A 21,681-nucleotide genomic window follows, 5' to 3' on the forward strand; every position below is an offset into this window, starting at 1 on the left:
AGGAATTTTTTTTATTTTACTGTGATCCACACTGTTTACATTCCATACTTCTGGAAGTGTGAGAACGGAAGCTTAGACACTGTTTTGGGGCTCTTTCTTTTGTCTTCTGGACAGACAGGATGTTTGCGTGAGCTTCTCCTCGCACTGTTGTGTTGTGTTCTTTACTATGATTTGCTTTAATTTGGCTTGATTTGATGTACAGCAATAAAATCAGTGATGCTACATACTTCCACAGCCAAGCTTTCATTTACTCTGCTGTTTGCATGCTCATATGAGCAGATATGAGTCGTTGAGAGACAGGACTGTTGCTGAACTCTTCTGTTACCGGAGGGAGAGGCTCCAATAGAGCTCCTCAGTTTAGCACACATAATCTTTTTTCTTCTTCTTTGGCGATCACTTGTATCCGAGTAAGATTGTCTTCCATAAACACGGTTTTAACAATGGGCCCATAAGTGACTGTGGAGGCCAATTCTGGATCCACACGTCCTTCCACAGTGGGGACATTGGTTTCCGGGCGGGAGTTGATCACAGTGTGAATTTGCCAAGCGTGCCTTCCTCTTAGCACGTTTCTCCCTTGCGTCCTGAGATCGAGTGTCTTCAAAGCCCATGACACCTTTGGTAAAGGCTGTTCTCCAACTGGAGCGCTCGCAGGCCAGTGTTTCCCAGTTGTCAGTGTTTATACTACATTTTTAAAGATTTGCCTTGAGACAGTCTTTAAACCTCTTTTGCTGACCACCAGCATTACACGTTCCATTTTTAAGTTCAGAATAGAGTAGTTGCTTTGGAAGACGATCATCAGGCATCTGCACAACATGACCAGTTCAACGAAGTTGATGTTGAAGAATCATTGCTTCAACACTGGTGATCTTTGCTTCTTCCTGTACACTGATATTAGTTCACCTGTCTTCCCAAGTGATGTGTAAAATTTTCAGAGACACCATTGATGGAATCTTTCAAGGAGTTGGAGATGGCGTTTATAAGTTTATATGTTTCACAAGCATATAGTAAGGTTGGTAGTACAATAGCTTTGTAAACAAGCATTTTGGTTTCCCTGAGAATGTCCCAGTCCTCAAACACTCTGCGCTTCAATCGGGAGAAAGCCGCACTCGCAGAGCTCAGGCGATGCTGGATTTCGGCATCAAGGTTGGCCCTTGTGGAAAGTTAACTGCCTAGGTAGGAGAAGTGATCAACATTTTCCAATGTTACACCATTGAGTTGGATTTGTGGTGCTGCAGAGGGGTTGTTTTGTACTTGTTGGTGCAGCACTTTAGTTTTTTTGGATGTTGAGTGATAGGCCAAGCTTTTCGTAAGCTTCTGCAAAGATATTTAGGATGGTTTGGAGGTCATACTCTGAGCGTGCGCACACTACATTGTCATCAGCATACTGAAGCTCTGTGACGGAAATTACGGTAACCTTACTTTTTGCTTTCAGCCTGCTCAGATTGAAGAGCTTTCCATCTGTTCGATATATGATCTACTCCAGTGGGGAGTTTCCCATCGACAAAGTGTAGGATCATGCTTATGAAAATAATGAATAGAGTTGGGGCAATAACACAACCCTGTTTAACACCTGATCCCATTGTGAATGGTTCACTTTGGGAGCCATTGTTATCTGCCATAATATTCAAAGAACAGAAAGTAAAATTCATGTCATTAAGTAGGATACGCACCCATATGGTTCTATTGCACTTATTTTTTTAAAAAAGTTTCTGTCTATATATTATTTCCTGCTTTGAGTATTGTGGCCTAGGACTGCAACCACTCAAGAAGACACATTGTACCAAAGCAAGGAAATACTGAACAGTTCATTAACCTGATGAAATCTTCAGGATTTAATGAGTTGTAAAATCAATTTGGTTGAGTGGAATAATATGACCACAACTACAAAGGCTGATGGCCTATACAGGCCCACATCAGAGACACCAAGTTGCCCCCAAAATTCAGGAGGCGTGGCGTGACCCTTATGCATGTGACATCTCACAGTCTGGAAGGAGATCAAGGGCTCTGGAGGAGATGGTCACTGAAGTTGAGCCAATGCTCGGCTCCATGCTTGGCCTCCTCCACCCATCAACATTGAGGGGGCACAGCCTCCTTCCAGCAAATATTGTAGACCCTCCAAGTGTCCCTATTTTCCAGGCACGGTCCCATATTTTCAGAAGCTGACTCAATTTCTTATTTGATACTTGAATTTTCCCTTTTTCCTTAGAAATTTTCTATTTTCATCGGAGAAATGTTGTAGAGCATGGGAGTCAATTCCTAGGGGCTGTGGCGGCATTATCCCCCTCAATAAAATATTCGAGAGGGTGCCCCCCCCAAAGTTGATGGGCATTCCCATTCAAATGCTGTGTGTGCACTGTATCATATGATCGATTGTGTGGGGCAGAGCTTATCTGAGCCCCCACAATATTTTGTTCAAGTTGGCACCCCTGTTGGAGGGTAGGGAGTTATCTGACCCCCAAGTCATCTGATGGCAGCCCTGTATAGGGACGTTTTTCGATATTTAATGTTTTAATATGTTTTCACATATTTTCCAATCTGTCCAGAGTGGCTGGGGCAACCCAGTCAAATGGGTGGGTTATATATAGCTATTTGGAGGGAATCAGTTTGAGGGTGCTGAAGACACCTCAGCCTCCTAGAGTTGGCACACCGGACCCACTTGCTTTGTGTGCAGAAGTGCCTAGGATGTCTCCAGAAAGAGGGCATATTTTTTATTTCTTTTAACTTGCTCTGGAACTTTTGTTTGAGCATTAAATAAGACAAATGAAGAAAAATGAAAACAATTCTGAGTTAGATGAAATATGGATCTGACTCTGCAGCTTGTTTTTGTTATGAAATCTCGTAAAGTTGAGAAAGCAGCCAACTTGTGGATTCTCTCAGAGCCATAGCTGCCAAGTTTTCGCTTTTCTCATGAGGAAGCCTATTCAGCATAAGGGAAAATCCCTGTAAAAAAGGGATAACTTGGCAGCTATGCTCAGAGCACCAAAACCTCATCGTTCCTTCAGATAGCTATAGATGTGTCCTAGGCTGCTAAAATAGGAGAGTTGGAATTTTGGTGACCATGAGCAAATTTCCTTCCCCCACCCTCCTGGCCACTACCTCCATTCCACAGCTGTTGTTCCTGTAAGGAATTGCCTGGTTCATGCTGGGTCAAAAGAACAGGAGAGATTATGTATCTATTCGTGCACAATCTATTTATTGTGTTCTTTTAATCTTCTTACTATTGTTCTGTTTCCAGTTGCTTGGGGAAAATGGGGAAAATACAGTTGTAAGGAGTGAAGGGAAGAAGTCCTGGGCACACAAGGTAATTCAGTGGTTTTTCCCAACCCTGTGAGAGAGCAATGAAAGAAAGAAACCACCTCTTCCTTCCTGTTTGCATTGATGAAAACTGACACAATAAGTCATTGGCACAACAGTTTATTATTATTATTATTAAAATCGGGAGGTCAAAGCATTGGAAGAAACTGGAGATTTCCTTTACTGAAAGTTGTTGAGTTGCAGCAAAAGCTTGGCTGATCTCCTGAATGTTCGGCACATCAGATTGGTTGGAAAGTGAAGGCATCTTTTACAAAAGACTGCTGAGATATATGCATAGCTGCCAAGTTTTCCCTTTTCTCGCGAGGAAGCCTATTCAGCATAAGGGAAAATCCCTTTAAAAAAGGGATAACTTGGCAGCTATGGATATATGGATTCTCTGGGATATCATCTGAGATATCTTTCTGTAGGTCGTCTCTGAAAAACAGAAAAGAACAGAATGAGACTCACAGGCCTCACAGTGTCATCTACTTTGTGCTGCAAGCTCTAGAGACAGTGGAGGAAGTCAAAGGAGGAAGCCAAAGCACTGGCAAGAAGGGGAGGTTTTCCTTGCAGAAAATGCTTGAGGTGCAACAAAGGCTTGGCTAAACTATTGAATCAAATGCTGGGCACATCAGAAAAAGGAAGCCATCTTTTACCAAAGCTTTGGTGATATATAAGGATTCTCTGGGATATCATCTGGAATTTGTTTCTGTGGGTCATCACTGTAAAATAGAAGAGAACATGATTCACAGACCTCACAGTGTCGTATTACTTCTTCAGCCAATTGATCCTAAAAAAAAGTACTGGTAGAGGCATTCTGAACTATTCTGTACTCAGAGGTGTTGAATCCTCGGCCCTCCAAATATTACTGACTTTCAACTCCAATAGGCCCAAGACAAGATGGCCAACCATCTGAAATGTTATGCCTTGGTGAGAGAAGTCTCAAAAGTTCAGAGATGTGTGGCAACATTTCACTATGGTGTTTGGCTTTATCCCATAAAACAACTGTGCTTCAGCAGTAGCACCAATGTGGTATCTTCCTGAAGAGGGTGAATTTGCCAATGTAGAGGCAAAGGAACAAACTGAAGGAGGATGGTACTGTTGGTATTTCCCACTGCCACTATTGCAGAGGGTCACGTGATCGGGTGGTTTCATTTCTTATCATTGTGTGTGTTAGCGGAAGTCAAGCCGGCAAGCTTCCACTTTTGGTCTCTATCCAGCTAAGGGCTAAAGAGGAACATAACCTCATTAAAACAGATCAAAGAGAAAATAGCATTGTTAATCTTAACTTTGAACGGTTGCCCAGAAGATCCAGAGGAAAGAGGGGTCATGAAGAAGAGGAGGAGGAGGAGGAGGAGCAGGAGGAGGAGGAGGAGGAGTTTGGATTTGATATCCTTCTTTATCACTACCCTAAGGAGTCTCAAAGCAGCTAACAATCTCCTTTCCCTTCCCCCCCCCCCCACAACAAACACTCTGTGAGGTGAGTGGGGCTGAGAGATTTCAAAGAAGTGTGACTAGCCCAAGGTCACCCAGCAGCTGCATGTGGAGGAGCGGAGACATGAACCCGGTTCCCCAGATTACGAGTGTACCGCTCTTAACCACTACACCACACTGGCTGGTGAGAGAACTGGATGACTTCCTGTTTTTCTGCCGCCATTACAAGGAGTGCAGGATCAGTCCTCTGGGAAGCTCCTGAGCTCTGTGAGGGAGAAGAGGTTGCGCCAGGGTTCCGTGGACCTCGAAATCCAAGGAGGGGAATACTAGGAAATGCAGCATCTGGCGGCATTCTTGGCAACTCTCCCAAGCTTGGGCTAGCCCCACTGGGGTGCTCCGCCGGGAGCTGGTGAAGTTCAACCAACACCATCACACAGTGATGCCACAAGCTCCAATTGAAAGTGGCAAAGCATTCTGAGACCTAAACCCTAATCTGGGTTAAGGGCTAAATTTATAATTCAAATTGAAGCAATAGCTCTAAAGAAGTTAAAATGATTCGGAAGGTGTTATAAATCGTTAAAAATCAAGGAAGCCCATCCCAATGTTTGTGAAGAAAGTGGCGCATGAGAGGAGACTTTTGGCTGACTGCGAAGCAATGGTGGGCATCGTTTTCCTCGGTTGAGGAGAATGGTGTGCTTTCGAGGAAGGGGGGACTGCTCCAGCGCAGCGGCTTCCAAGAAGAAACCCCAAATCAAGTTTTTTGGGGACGAGGATCCGGCAGACGCCAGAAGCGAGCTCCCCCATCCCCTGGTTTGCCTATTTTGGGGCGGCGAGAGAGCAGGGGGTCAGAGCGAATCGCGGCGCATCGGAACAAAGCTACCTCGGAGGCACGAAGCTGCGATCCTGCCAGGCAACAGCGATCGGTTCTTCCTAAAAATTGTAAAAATTCAAGGACATTGGATACCGTGAGGAGAAATTTAAGAAACTTTTTAAAATAATTGGATAGAATTGGCCACGGAAGGAGATCTAAACAGGAAGTCAATCTCCCCCATTATGAGGACTGTAATGCACTTAATTTGCCTATAGCCGGAAAAGTGAAAGGAATCTTTTAAACATCAAGGGCTGGACTTAATTCCTTCCCCCGGAGACAGGGAAAAGGGGAGAAAGATTAAACACACCAAAATCCCTGCAAAAATTGTCAATTTGGACTGGGGAAAATCCCTCTGGAAACTGAAGTTGGGTCCTGGGTGGAAGCAGTGAGCTGCCATTATGACATCACAATAGAAAGGAATTTGTTTTACCCTTTTGACACCGAGAACTGTCAATTGTGAAGAGAGTTTGACATTGCTTCTTTTATAGATGGACATAAGAATTTTAAGACACGAAAAAGATTTTAAAAATGGGAAATATAACCAGTTTGGACATAAGCCTGATTTCTGAGGTTTTTGGAAATACAATTGTTTAACTTCCTGCTCTGCTCTGCTCCCATGAAATCTGAGATAAACAGGACGACTGTAGCCATAACATCGTCTGAAGGCCTTGACTTCCAGAAGGATCTTTTCGGAATTGTTCTTGGACTTGAAAAATGAGCTGCAGCAAAATAACATATTGTTGCGTAAAAGTAATACAGAATGGCGTGAAAGGAACCAGAATGGTCAGGACAGAGAAAAAGGATTAACCCCAACAGAGAGCGAAGTCACGCAAGAGGAACAACCACCAGTCTTGGACAGTGTAATGGAATTGGTTCCCCCAGTGAGAGGGGGGAACAGAACAATTGCCTGATTCAATGAGTCACCAAAGAATAGCCAGCATGGAGTAATGTCCTCCCAGTGAGAGAGGGAGGGCAGGATCCATACTGGAGTCAAAATACAAAGGGAATAAAAATTGTGAAAGGGCTGGGGAAGAGAATTTTTGTTGGTTGGTTTTGTACTACAGTATTTGAAGAAATGGGAGGACATCAGGGGATGATTGAGGAAGAATGGTGGGTAGGCTGGGGCCGGGTGGGAGTGGGGTGAGGGGTAGTAATGGGTGTAACTTTTTTGATTGATTTTAATGGTCCGAAACTGGAATGATTTATGATTTATGGAACTCGCTGATGAATCTGGGAGACCCGGAGTTCAGGGGAAGGGGGGTTAAATTTGATATAATGGGTTTAAATGTTTATATGATATAAGAATTAATATTTAAATTTATGGAAAGTTCTTGGTAAAAATTTCTAGGCTAAGGGGAGAAATAGAAGATAAAGGAAGGGAAAATAATATTTGATTTGGATAAGTTAATTATTGGTGGAGAATAGATGATATTTTCAGAATAGGATATTTGAGTGTTAATGATAAAATGCGTTAGATTAATTTAAGAGATAAGATGAAAACTGCTTAATTGGATTATCTAATGGACCCAGTGAGGGGGAATCGAGGAAGTCAACAATGTTAAGTAAACAATATAAGATTTGAGAGTTTTTCTTTTTTTAATGTTGTATTTTCATTCTTTGTTTTTTCCCTTTGTTTTATATTTTTTTGAGGTTTTGTTTGGTGTTTTTTTGTGATTCTGTATTTGAAAACGAATAAAAATTATTTGGAAAAGAAAGAAAGAATATGAGTAACCCTTTCCATGCAGCCATTTTTGATGTATGTCATCTAATTCTCCTTCCCAAATCACCTTCAGATCAGACACCTGGACAAATAAACACAATTTCCCCAGTGGCAGCTAAAGGGCTTCAGATAAGCAAGGTTCCGTTTGGCTTAAGACAGCCTATAATTCAGAACATGTTGTAAATCCAGTTTCAAGATGTGAACGTGCTGTGGTTCAAAACAATGTCGGTGACTTCCATTGCTCGGGACATAATGCAAACATACGCAACCCTGAGCGATGAGAGTGTGTGCACTTAAGACTAGTTTGACTGCCTAGTATTTTTAAGAGGGGGTGTGTATTAGAAAGTCACTTCATTATAAGGAATTGATACTTCAATTGTTGGGTGATTCATCCTTGGAAATGGTTTGCAATGTTTACAAAACAGTTGCAGTAACATCTGTACAACATCATTTGATCATCTGTTGTGGATTCTCTTGGTTATATAACTGACACGTAACATGCTTAGGTGATCTTAGTGGTTAGGAATGTCTTTTCTTTGCTCCAACTAGCAAATGGTGATTGCTGTTTCTGGACTGTGATAACTTGACCACTGCTGTTATTGTGAAGGTAGCTGTTTTCTGGGGGCAACTTTCGGGATAGGTTTAAGCCCCATATGCTTCAGCCACTACCTGCACAAATAGGCCTAAATCAGGGCAACTCTCAATGAGACCACAGAGGCATTGGAAGTTGTAAACCCCCCCCCCCGACATAGCTGGATGACATCAACAACCGGTGGGTCAAAGATTCCTCACTTGTGTGTTAGACATTTTTGTTCGAACTGGTTTTCTGGATAAAAATACAATATTTTTGACCCACTTCTTTCAAATAAAAAGAGAGTGATTTGCACTAGCACAACTACATTGCATTTATTACTTTGCAAATATTCCATTGTGTTCCTTCAGATGGTGAAAAGTCCTTGAGGCAGTCCGGCTGGCCTTAATACATAAGGCGAAGGTTTTCTGGCAAGGAGCTGTCTGGCCTAAAAGTTAGAGGTTTTGACATTCCGAGTTGTACAATTCACCCATCCCGTCCTAATTTCAAAGTTCTCAGTCATTGTGTAGGTATCATGAATACAAGTAGCAAATTCTTTCTCTGATCACTAAGTTGCCAAAACAGCAGCACCCACACACAGGAGATAGGTGTCAGCAGGATCCCCACATTTTGCAGAGCAGAAATGTGTTCATAGTTTTTGCATTCGGAAAGCACGATTTAGGCAAGTTCACCTTTAAATGTGAACTGAATTAAATTCACCCCCATCCTTAACTCCAGGCAAGAGTATGTGAATCATTTCACCTTCTACTCAATGAATTTTTATTTTATGGGGAGTGAGCCTTTGTACTCACCTTTTACAGCAAACACCTTTTGGGATGCAGTATCCGAGTGGTATATAACGAAGACTCCAGCACTTCCCAGGGTTGTAGGTGTTCAAATGGCAGACCCCTCCAACAATGTCACGTTCATCTTCACTATTAAATATTTCAAAAGCTTTAGACAGGTATACAGGGGTGGAAACTGAGCACAGGTCTCGCATGTGTAAATGCAGAACCAGCTAATCTACCGCTATTTTCCTACATTTTGGATTCCTTAGGTTCCTGCGTCGGAGCTGCTTTTCATTGGTTTCAGACCTGTGGTCGGCTGCAGGCTATTTTGAAGAAAGCTTGTGCTGGCAATATCTTAGCTTCATACTGACAGATGGACAGAACTAAATATGACCTAGTCTACCTGCAATAGCTGTTGTGAAACCTGAGTCTGTTAACAATCATTAAAGCACCCTGAGCACTGAAAAGCACAATACTCAGTAACATTTCTAAGCTGTACAGGCAGAGGGACCCAGAGATCTGTTTCATGAACTGCTTGATCTTCCTTCACTTATTTGTTTGCAGATGCATCAGCCTTGGGAAATAACTTCTTGCATGGATCAGTAAATCAGTCTTTGCCAACTGCTGGCTGAAGGGATTTGTTAGTCCCAAATATTTGGAAAGCACCAGGTTGGGGAGGAAGGCTGCCATAAACTAACCTTTCCAATCCCGAAACAAAAATTAACTTCAAGCTCCCCCTGGTTCAGAATGCAAAAATGCTCTATCCATTTAACAGACCCCTATGATGTCCCCTGTTGGTACAGCTGAGACATTAGCTTTGAATATAATGATCTTTAGAGCACTCTTGATTCCCCACCCACCAAATCTCTCGAGGATTACAGACAAGGCTTGTGTTGTTGTTGTTTAGTCGTTTAGTCACACTTCTTTGAAGTCTCTCCGCCCCACTCACCTCACAGAGTGTTTGTTGTGGGGGAGGAAGGGAAAAGGAGATTGTTAGCCGCTTTGAGACTCCTTCGGGTAGTGATAAAGCAGGATATCAAATCCAAACTCTTCTTCTCTCCTCCCTCCTCTGATGCCCTCAGGGCAGTCTCGAGCAGGTCGGGCGCCCTGGTGCTGAGGGGCGGAGATCGCTCCGGCGCCCCCGCCCTCGCAGGACGCAGCATGGTTTCCGGCTCGGCGCCCTGGCACACCGCGCCACCGGGGCTCTACCTAGAGCCGGCCCTGGATGCCCTCTAGCATCTCTGCCTCCCAAAGGCTTACACAGCTGTTTGTTGCAGCAGCCCTGGCTACAAATTCCCCAGGTGAATGGTGCCTCTGAGGCTGGTTGCCAGGAGCTGAGGTGGCCTCAGAGTAAGCAACCAAGTGGGCAAGGCAGCACAGCCAGCCAGTCTGCCAGTCCTTGCTGTTGGGAATGGACAGACAAGTCCCAGGCCCCTGTGGGGTAGTGTGAGGAGGCACCTCTCTTTGGCATGGGATGGGGAGAGCTCAGAGACCAAGGACAGCAGCAGCAGCTGCCCAGAGGACTCACAAGGAGAGGGGAGAGGAGAGGAGGCTGAGGGAAGCCTCCACAAGGGAGGGTGTTCAAAAAAGGGTGAGAGGCTGCCAGCTCTGCAGACAAGGGGTGATGCAACTGGGCTCCTCAGCCCCACAGGGGTGCCGCAGAAAGAATGTAGTTGGTCAAGGGAGCCGAGGAGTCAAAAAGGTTGAAAACCTCTGACTTATACAGTCAGCTTAGAAGCATAGTTTTGATCAGACACATATCTGCAGGATTTCCCCCATTACATCTGAATCACCAAGGCACTGCAAATAACTTCAGAAGTCCTTGCTCCAGCTCAGAAGCCCTTGCTCCGGTTTGTACTTTTCTCATCCATGTCTGTATGCTTTCCTTTTGTTCCCACAGCTCCCCCCCCCCGGGAAAACCTGATATTTAACGCTGAATCAAAACCAACAGCAATTTAGGTTTTCCACCGATTGCTGAAAGGGTTAAAGAGTGGGTAAGGCAACATGCTAGACTTTTTATTTCCATCCCATTTTGTCCCTCGACCCCCATATTCTCACCTTCGACAGCAAGGCCTCCATCTGTAGCATCGTTGAATAAATGTATCACCTGGATGACATAATTCATTAGCACAATAGCCGTCAGCATCCATACCTCACTTTAGTGCTGGAACCATAAAGCCTACAGAAAGGAAACCCTCTATTAACGATAGATTTTTGGAGATGTGCAAAAAATAGCCATTCTCAAAGCTACAGATACAAGTTGCATCTTGTGGTCTGTGCACACCCCTAAGAAATAAGATATGGAATGTCGGGAGCCCATTTTCTCTCAACCTGAAGACGTGAATAGCATTATTATTTTTTAAGTCCTCATCAGATTTCTCCCCCAAATAATCCTGAGAGTTGTAGAGCAGTTGCTAAGGGAGAGAGAAAATGATTGTTAGCTCAGTTTAAGTCTGTGGAGAATATCTATGCCCCTGTCTCTTCCGACACACCCTGGAGCCACTGAGTGTTTCGTGACCCTTAACCTTGACAAATGCTCTTCCCAAAGTCCATCTTGAATAGCTCCTCACCAGATCCATACAGGAGAACCACTGAGACCAGAAATAAACTGATGCAAAAGATCTTCATGTTTGGAAGAAGACAGGTGGGAAGACTCTGCCGCTGAGGAGGATCAGCAAAACTGAGAGATGAAAAAGCAGGTTGGCGCTGCGGTTCTCCATGGGATGGTTGCAACAGTTCACGAAGCTGGCAAAGGTTCTTAAAGGGGGCATTTTTGTACGAAGTGTTCTCTTTATGGCGCTTCTGCATATATCCAATCGCTTCTCAGCAGATCAAAGGGAAATTTTGTTCCTTCCGGTGGACATGGACTGAAATGTTCCTTAAATGGAATAATCTGAACTGTTTTGCTTCTCTGCACCAACTCCTTATTTGGGTTTCTTCATTTACAGGTGATAGGGAGGAACCAAATGTACTGCAGTCAATCTCCTATTTTTAAAGCCCACTTTAAAAGCTGAATGTTCTGATCTCAGTCTCGTGTCTCTACAGTCCACAGGCAAGCCTTATCTTCAGAAATGTTGGGATGGTGGGTCTGAAAGGAACAGGGAATCATGATACATGCACATGAAATGGTGTGTGGCATAGAAAAGCCAGATAGTGATATGTTGTTGTCCAGGGCCGGTGCGTTCATCAAGGCAGACTAGGCGGTGGCCTAGGGCGCGAAACTGGAGGGGGCGCTGCGCTGGCCAGCCCGCCCGCCTGCCACCCGGTGCACGCCCGCCGCCCACCCACCCGCGCCCGCCGCCCGGTGCTGCCATCGGCCGGGCTGCCAGGCGCCCACCAGACAGCAGCGCGGCGCCCGCCGGAGTCCACCACAGCCGCGCTGTGGGAGGGGCTGATGCTCCCGACATTTGGGAGACCTTTGCGCACGCGCACAGTGGGGCACATGCGCCCAGCGGGGCTGTGGACTCCGGCAGCCACCGCGTGGGGCTCATGCGCCCAGCACACCTGTGGACTCCGGTGCGCAAAAGTCTCCCGAACGTCGGGAGCATCAGCCCTTCCCTTCTACAGCGCAGCTGTGGTGGCCTCCGGCGGACGCCGCGCAGCTGTCCCGGACTCCTGCCGCGGCCTCTCTGGTCGCTGAGAGGCCGCGACGGGACCTGCGCTTTCCCTCCGCCGCAGATTGGATTGGGGGGGGGGGCAGAAGGTGATTTCGCCTAGGGCACAAAAAATCCTAGCACCAGCCCTGTTGTTGTCCCTTCTTCTCTCATAAGATTCATCCAGTTAAGCAGGTTGTTGGGAGATTCAGGGCGTGGGGGGGGGGAGAGTATGTCCCCAAACAGTACATTGTGAAAGAATAACACTTGCTACCACAATATATAATGATGTCTGTCAGTTTGGACGGCTTTAAAATAGAGCGACACAAACTCATAAGCTGGGTGGTGATGAGAAGAGCAGTGGTCATTAGTTCAAGATTGGAGCCAGTAGGCTGGCGAGTACCCTGTTGCTGTGGAATCACAAGTGGAGAGGGCACAAGATGGTACACTTGGTTCCTGCTTGTGAGCTTTCAATCAAACATACACATACACACATACAAATATAGATCAGCCATATATTAGCTCTCAGTGAAATCTGACATTCCAGAGCCTAGCAGGGACTAATTTTATAGTCCGCAACACAACACCCCCACCATCTTAGAACTGTTTCAGTCTGCAAATGTGACTATAACATGACATGGAATCAGAAATTAAAAGGGTGCTGAGCTTAGGGGGGCCCAGGCATTGCAACTATGGTGTAGTGAACTGAGTAGAACAGAAGGCGAGAGGCGAGGAAGCACCAAATTTTGGCCTCACAAAGTGTGCCACTTGCAATTTGAAAGACCACAGCCTACAGCTGCAGCCATTTCTGTTCCACCTTGATATTTTGTTCAACCTCCACCACAGCCACTCCAAGGCTCTGAGTGCTGTCTCCCATCATCTGATATCATTCAAAAGCCCCCAACGGCACTTTTCTCTCTCTCACTAGCTCAACAGTGCTCCCCATCTCCTTCCTTGCTGGCCTAACTGCCCTACAAGGGTCAGCTGCCCAAGATTCCAATTTCCTTAGCAACAGTTCCCAAGGATGCCAAGAACTCTTTCCCCTCACTCCATACAATTATATACATTCCCTGCTTCCCCCAGGCAACCGGATTATGAACGATATTATAACAACAGCAAGGATCCTAAAAAGAGACACAGGAAAACCACTTCTATAAAGAGGGTGAGAAAGTGGCCTTGGCAGTAGCAACACAGATCTCTTTCTTAGTAAATGAAGCATTGCCTCAGTGTTGGAGATGCAGCAGGAACAGTCGGGGAACTTCTATTGGATTACAACCCAGTGGAAGGCAGGCGATTCCTTACTAGGCAGCCCTATATCAGGAAGCTTTTAATCTCTGCTGTATTGTGTGTGTTTTATATTCTCTTGGAAGCCACCCAGAGTGACTGGGGGCAGCCTAGTCAGTTGGGAGGGGTGAAAGTATCATCATCATCATCATCATCATCATCATCATCATCATCTCGAGGAGGCAGGGGCAGAGAAGGAAATTTGCACATTATCCCCAGGGAGAGCTCAATGATGAGAATGGTCTGTGTCCTCCTGTACTAAAATCCCAGGACAGGTGAATAGCATCTATCTGCAGGAAAGATGAGCTTTTGGTACTCTAGGAGCATTCAGAAGTTGGTTGCTCTCAAATGTATAATGTATAATGAATATTGGCTTAAACTGATTGGTAGTACACCCAAACCCATGGAAGACAGACATATTTTTCTCCCAACCTGAGCATCCAAGGCACGGGGGCCTGTTTCACAACAGCCTTCCCTGTTTTAGTCAAAGCATTCCCTTCAGTTGTTAACCAAAGGGTCATAAAACCCAATTTACGAAGCACCAATCCTGAAGACTTCATTATGTTAATGCACAGTGTTTAGTATTTCCTTGCGATAACAAAATTCAGCTCGCACTTGCCTCTCACCTCTAAGTCATTGTTGCAGAACCCCTTATCATTGTTGCAGAACCCCTCTCAGCTTGGTGCTCAGTGCAGGCAAACCAGTTGCGCTCCTCGAAATTTGCATCTGCCAAAGGTTATTTATGTATGTAACAACTGCGCCCCGTGTTTTGTTAACCCCAAAATGAGCAAGGTCCCAACCAAAGAAGATTGGCAACTTAAGTTGACAGAAAATGAACAACTTGCAGACTTAACAAATAGAGTAAGAGAACAAGAAGAGCATACGTTTAAGGAAGATTGGGAAACGTTTATTGAGTATATGGAAAATAACTGTATACAGCTGAAATCGCTGGCAGCATTAAGATAAATTCAACAGTGTAAATAATCTTTGACGGATGCAATAATGGAAAACCGATTGGTATCGTTTTTGTAAAATATGCAGGGATGTAAGATATGCAAAATGAACCATGGAAAGAGAAGAAGGGAAAACATTGATATTTTAAGTATGTGAAATGTTTATCTGAAATTGTAATACAGAAAATTTAATAAAAAAATATATTGAAAACTGCAAATTTTATATTGACTGCAACATTTAAAGTAATACATGCCACTAAAACCTTGAACTCTGATTACTTTATTTTCTTCTTTTCTTTCCTTGATGAATAGTTCCTGTCATCACGTGCATCACAACCAGATCACTCATGCACAGAGCTTACCTGTCAATATACCACAAAACCCTACAAATAGGTGGACATTCAACCTTCCAGGAGGCACAGAACTATCATCAGAGTATTCTGCTTCAGTAGTCTGCTCTTGCTGCTCAACTTGAGATCCAAGTCAAGTTTCAACAATGAGTTTGTGCTGGCTGTTCATGGTTGCCCTTCTGTTTTCTGAGATGCTTCTGTTTTCTGCAAGTAAGACATGCATTGAAGTTAAAAACATCCAAACAGAAATGACAGAAGAATGAAATGGGGTTTGAAGTCAATCCAGCATCATCATGCCCATGTTATGTTCTATGGCTTTGTCCCCCTGCAGCCTGACAAATTATTAATGGAAAGGATATTGAGTGTGATGGGGATGGAGGAGATGCTGGCTTTGTCTCTTTGCCATCCCAAACCACTTGTTTGGACTCAGGTTCAAGTGGACTCAAGGAGGCTGAGGTTGCAAGAACAGGGGCGTAGCCTAGGGATGGGTTTTTCCTGCTTTACAAGCCACAGAGAAAGAGGAGGGAGGTGGATGGAAGGCAAAGGAAAGAGAGAAGCAGAAAGATATCTCTAGGGAAGAGGGTAAAAGTGGAGGCTGTCACAAATCCTGCCTTATGATGAGCAGCTCTAAGCCCTGTCCTCTGTTGCAAGGGGAATCTGAGAATCCTCTGAGCGTTGTAATCACTGTGCCCTGTAGGTTCTTTTCTACCCACGCCATCCCATGTCCTCCATCCAGGCCCCCAAGTTTATGAACACATTCCAATGACGCAAGAACACTCAAGGAGGCGTATAGGGAAGAATCCCAAGGGGCTGACAGAGAGGCTCAGTGGACTATATTGTCAGTTTGTATTTCTTAGTGCAGAAAGTATTGATCTGATATGTAGTATTGATCTTTCCTATTCTACTTAATTCAAGAGGGTTCTGGAAACTTCTGGAAGCTTCTCTGTGAGAAAGAAACAAGCAGAAGGTTCATGATGTTTGGGTTATTCCTTCAGAGAAGCTGAGTACAGCTGGTTTGAACTGGTTCTCTTATCTCTTCTGCAAAGGTCATGCTGACTGTAAAAGTAAGGCTGGAAGGAACCTGGGTTTCACTCTTCCTATCTCTTTTCCTTCTGCTGTGGTGTTCTGTACATAGTAGGCTATAATGTTAAGGTTTAGACTTTTTATAAGTTATTGTAAGTTTAAGTTAAGTCTGCTGCAACTGGATTTCTTATGGACGGTGCCAATCCTGAATGTATTGGATTTGTGACCATTATTCTCATTTGCTTTCAGTAGCACTAAAGCTCTGCTGGATGAGATAGAATTGCCTCTGGTCTATTTTTGGGGAATCCTGCAACGTCTTTAAGTTGTTACTCTGCTAACTATACATTGGAATCTATTCTGGATCAATACTGAGTAAATTTCAGTGACATATACTTGAATCCTGGGCCTGAGTTTCCCCACCACTGCATTAACAAGAAACCTCTCCTTTCATCAAACTAGAGGAAGCCAATCAGAAACTTCTCCACTTGCTACCATTGTCCACCAGTCCCTTGTTAATATTTCCCCCCATCACCTCTTATGAAATCCATTGCTAAGAGCAGTGCTTTTTTTCTGGAGGGGGATGCTGGGGTACGCATACCTGTAAACATTTTGTGAATCTTTGTACTTTTAATCACTTACTGTATTTATTTCCCCTGATTTGAACTATAAAATGAGTCTTGAGTCAAAATGAGAGTGCCCCGATATATATATATGAAAAAAAGCACTGGCTAATAGTATTTCCATTTTGGAGGGAGTTATGGCTGAAGTCAAAGGCTTGGAAACAATGCCTTATGAGGAACTGCTTAGGGAGCTGGGTATGTTTAGCGAGGAGAAGAGAAGGTTAAGGGGTGATATGATAGCCATGTTCAAATATATAAAAGGATGTCATATAGAAGATGGTGAAAGGTTGTTTTCTGCTGCTCCAGAGAAGCGGACACAGAGCAATGGATTCAAACTACAAGAAAGAAGATTCCACCTAAATATTAGGAGGAACTTCCTGACAGTAAGAGCTGTTCGGCAGTGGAATTTGCTACCAAGGAGTGTGGTGGAGTCTCCTTCTTTGGAGGTCTTTAAGCGGAGGCTTGACAGGATCAAGAATGCTTTGGTGGTGTTTCCTGCTTGGCAGGGGGTTGGACTGGATGGCCCTTGTGGTCTCTTCCAACTCTATGATTCTAGGTCATACAGCAATTTATATTTATTTCCTTCACCTCTCATGCAACTCTTCTTCTTTTGTATAGGAAAGGATTATATAATTAAAGGTAAAGAAGCGTGCATCACGAAAGGAGGTCACTGCGCTGGAGAATTCTGTCCTTCAGGTCACAAGGAAATAAAGATATGCTACGACAATGTACCTTGCTGTGTACCCGCTTAAGAGCAAGTCAAAATGGAATGGAAATAAAAAGTCCAGTTTAATGTCTTCCTAATTGTGCTGGCTGTGAATGAATGCGTCATGGGAATATATACTGAGTCAGACCATTGGCCCCTCCAGCTCATCCTTGTCTCCATTCTCATACATAAACTCAATCAAGGAGACCATACATAAACTCAGTCAAGGAGTTGCATTCAACCATATTGTGGATGCTCTCAGAGCACCAAAACAACATCTTTCCTACAGTGTCCTATGCAAACTGAACACTTTTGCGTTCAAGGCATTTGGTCCTGTGTATCACAACAGTTGTCTCAGATAGTAGTAGTAGTAGTAGTAATAATTTTATCATGTATACCTTCCTCATCTGGCTCTATTTCTCCAGCCACTCTGTGTGGCCGCCAGCAGAATAGCAATAGTGCTCTTAGTGTTCCACTCAGCTGTCAACCAAAGGGTTATAAAATCAAATTTACAATGCACTGAATCCAGAAAACTTCCTTAAGTCAAAGCACACTGTTCAGTATTTCCTTGCTTTGGTACTCCATGTTTCCTTGAGGAGCAACAACCATGGGCCACAATGCTGAAAGCAGGAAACAGCAAATGTTAAAACAATAGATGCCACTCAATCCTTGAACTCTGAAAATATTTCATGGTTAATGTCATGAACTTCACTTTATGTTCCTCTTTTGTATCCTTGATGAATCATTCCTGTCATCACGTGCATCACATCCGGATAACCCATGCACAGAGCTTACGTGTCAGTATATCACAAAACCCTACAAAGAGGTAGCTATTCAGTGGTCCAGGAAGCACAGTACGATCACCAGAGTAATCTGAGTAAAGCTTCAGCAATGCGTTTGCGCTGGCTTTTCGTGGTTGCCCTTCTGTTTTCTGAGATGTTTCTGTTTTCTGCAGGTAAGACATGCATTGAAATTTAAAAACATTGAGGCATAAATGACAGATGAAAAATATGGGATTTGAAGTCATCTAGCACCAGCATGGCCAGCTTGTGTCTGGGGCTTTGCTCCGTTGCAGCCTGACAAATTATTAATGGCTAGGATATTGAGTTTGATGAGGATGGAGGGGATGCTGGCTATGTTTCCTTCCCATCCCAAACCACCTGTTTGGAAGAACAGAGGTGTAGCCTAGGGGAGGTTTTTCTCCTGCTTTTCAAGCCTCAGACAAAAGAGGAGAAACGTGGATGGAGGACAGAGGAAACAGAGAAGCAGAGAAGTGGAAGAGGTTAGGAATAGTTAATGTGTTTGTAGGAGGGAGGGAGAAGGAGGAGGCTATCCTAAATCCTGCCCTATGTTGAACAAGGGTTCTGAGGTCTAAGAGCAGGGACCATAAGCGGTTCTAGGTCCTGCTACAAGAGGAGTCTGATAATGTTTTGAGGGCTGTGGTCTGTGTGCACCAGACACCCCTCTGCCATGTCCTCTATCCAGGCAATCAGGAAACATCATACAAGTTCTTTCCCCACCCCTGTATTAAGGGAATACCTCTCTCATCACTGAACTCCAGGAAGCCAGTCAGAAATCTCTCTGCTTTCTACCATTTTTCTTCTGTTAGGATTTCATTTTTGAAATTTTGTGGGCGTCCACTTGCATTATTTGTGGACAGAGAAACACAAGCTCCCATCTTCTGAGGATATAGAATTTGACTGACTCCCTTAATTGTGGGCTAATGGAGATCAAGGGACATAGAAGAACGAGCGTGTCACCTATGAGCTAAGAGAGTTAATTTCCTTGGAACTGGGAAAACATCTGCTTCTTGAGGGAATTCCAAACTTTGAAAGTCCCTCCCTATTGAGACCAAGCAGACACCTTATCTGTATTCTTTTCAGTGTCTGCTAAAAGCATTGTTATTTAGACAAGGCTGCCCATATGCTTAGAAAGTTGTGGTAACATTGATCCGTTTTAGTATTTTAACATTGCTTTGTTTTAAAGTGTGGTTGCAATTTCTTCTTGGTTTTACTCTTTTGTCTTATATAGACCTCTTTGTGGTTTGTTTGTTTGTTTGTTTGTTTGTTTGTTTTTACAATCAAACGGTATATAAATCCAATGAATTATATAGAAAATTCAGTATGAAAGGTGAATTCATTCTGGCATGAGCTTACATAGAAACTTAGGCTGACAGAGTTGATATCCACAAGATGGAAAGTATAAGAGGCACACATAGGTCAAAAAGTATCAAGGAAAGAGCTGAAGAAAAGAAATGTTGAGATGTAATAAGCAGCTAATATATTATTATTATTATTATTATTATTATTATTATTATTATTATGACAATACTTTTACTATTCATACCCTATCAATTTGGCAGCCACTCTGGGCGGCTGGCATTATATAATGTTGGACAATCTCAACAAATAGGAATCGTTTTTCCCACCCCTTTTCAAATCCATTGCTAATAGTGCTTCCTGGTGTGTGTGTGTGTGTGTGTGTGTGTGTGTGTGTGTAATTGGTGAGGTCATACAATGATGTACATTTATTCCCTTCACCTCTAAGACAATTGTTCTTCTTTTGTGCAGGAGGATTCAACAAACAGGCAGGTGAACGTGCATGTGAAAAGATGGGAGGCTTCTGCGATGAAGGAGGCTGTCCTTCGGACCACAGGCAAACAATGTACTGCTATTCAGGGGCGCCTTGCTGCGTATCCAAAAATTAATGGAAATAAAAAGCGCAGTTTAATGCCTTCAAAATTATGCTGGCTGTGAGTGAATTTTTCATGGGAACAAATACAGAGTCAGACCATTGGTACATCCAACTTAGCCTTGTCAGCAGTTGCCCATTTAGGTCAGACTTTCCAGGCTTTCTGGCTGTTTTCTCTCACAATCCCAAGTGAAGGTGCCAGAGGTTGACCCCGAGACGTTCTGCAAGGAAAGAAAATGTTCTGCCACTGAGTTATGTCCCTTCCCTATAAAGTGTGCTTAGCTGAGGGGCTCTGGGTTGTTTGGGTTATTTTGTCCTTTTGACAGAGTTCCATCCTGGAGATGATTCACTATTATTTTCCACCTCCTCTGCACCACCTCCTTTTTCTCATTATTACTAACTAGCGGTAGTATTAAAGTTTATTAAATTTCAAAACACCAAATACAGTGATCACACCAAATAGCTAAGTATATACACCTTTAAAGCACCCATAATATACAGAATATTAACAATCACCATATTCCTATAACATCAAAATAAAGATCTATGGTTTCTTCTTCCTTGTTTCCCATCTCTCACTCACTTAGTGAATCAATCAATCTCATTTGCTGGCATCGTAAGAGTACAGTACATCATATACATAGATTGGAACACAGCACATGTGACAAAACATAGTAGGAGGATAAAACTGTCCAGACATCGATACAGGGGCAGTGCCATTCAGGGGCAGTGCCATTCAGAATATGGGATTCTGAAGAACCTACCTTGCAAGACTGCAGAATGCAAAACATTAAATCTCGCAAGGGAAAGAGCTCTGCATAGATGGGGATAATAAAAGAGATGTAAATATGGAGCACCCTGGCCAAATAAGGGTGGAATTCCCAACCCCAATTGGGAACAGGTTTTATTGGCTGCACTGCTTAGGGTTTGGAATAAAATCTCTATTATTCTGTGCTTCATTGTCTGGAATGCTTCCAATTGTGGGAGCATAGGCAGTGACTGATTTTCTGCTCTTAATGACAGACAACCATTTGTAGTGTTTGGATTCCACCAGCATATGGAAAGTTAAATAAGATGGATCAGACTTAAAATGTAAGTGGAACCAGAATTTTATAGTGGTGAACCACACTTTGGTTTCCAGAAGCCCTTGGCCAGTTTCCAGACACATGGCTGCATACAGCACACAATTTGGCTGTCCCAGGATTTTGCACAGAAATTTTGATTGGATGTGTTCCAATGACTGGTTAATTGCACCAATCCATAATGGGATGCCATACGGACGTTTTGGGCCTTCTTTTGCATTAAAAAACCTTTAGTGCGGCTAGGACGTTTTGATTCCCTCTGTTGAAGAAGAAACAAGCTGAAGCTGGCAGCGGCCATTTTTGGTGCCCATAGAAGGGCAAATCGGAAAAAAAATGGCCGCCGGCAGGAGAAAATAACGGAGAAAAACGGGAGACGAAGTGATACGGGGGACCACCGGGAAAAGGTAAGTAAAAAAGGGGTTTTCCCGGGGGAAACGGGAGACTTGGCAGCTATGGTACGGACAAAAGCATGTCGAGCCCCAGGATTCCTTTAATGGAATACCTCTATAAGCAGCAGCAATTTTGAGGGGTAGGCCCAGCCTTTCCATACCCCTCCACCAACCAATTTTAACTAATGCCTAACCGCCAACCTAACAAGTTGTGACGATTTGCTACGCAGTAGGCAAAAACCAAATGGCAACAGTCAATCAGCCAAATGGACAAAATTCCTACCAGGCCCCTGCCCCAAAGCAGGCGACCCC

At 43.8% G+C, this 21,681-nt stretch overlaps 2 long non-coding RNA genes across 3 annotated transcripts; one reads left to right on the forward strand and one right to left on the reverse strand.

Moving 5' to 3' along the window:
* Nucleotides 1-2,582: 2,582 nt before the first annotated feature.
* LOC148686419 (uncharacterized) lies at nt 2,583-11,913 on the reverse strand. 2 transcript variants are annotated; one of them, XR_015949205.1, is made up of 4 exons: nt 11,249-11,913; nt 10,737-10,857; nt 3,951-4,016; nt 2,583-3,729 (listed from the first exon to the last, which is right to left on the reverse strand). It is a non-coding gene; the product is annotated as an uncharacterized LOC148686419 (long non-coding RNA). The 2 variants fall into 2 exon arrangements; XR_015949204.1 differs by lacking the exon at nt 3,951-4,016.
* On the forward strand, nt 10,260-19,951 carry LOC148686420 (uncharacterized). Its single transcript, XR_015949203.1, has 4 exons — nt 10,260-10,672; nt 14,821-15,068; nt 17,120-18,162; nt 19,778-19,951. It is a non-coding gene; the product is annotated as an uncharacterized LOC148686420 (long non-coding RNA).
* The last annotated feature ends 1,730 nt before the right edge of the window (nt 19,952-21,681 follow it).

Source organism: Zootoca vivipara, chromosome 3, assembly GCF_965207765.1.
Source record: "Zootoca vivipara chromosome 3, rZooViv2.hap1.1, whole genome shotgun sequence".
Taxonomy (NCBI): Eukaryota; Metazoa; Chordata; class Lepidosauria; order Squamata; family Lacertidae; genus Zootoca; species Zootoca vivipara.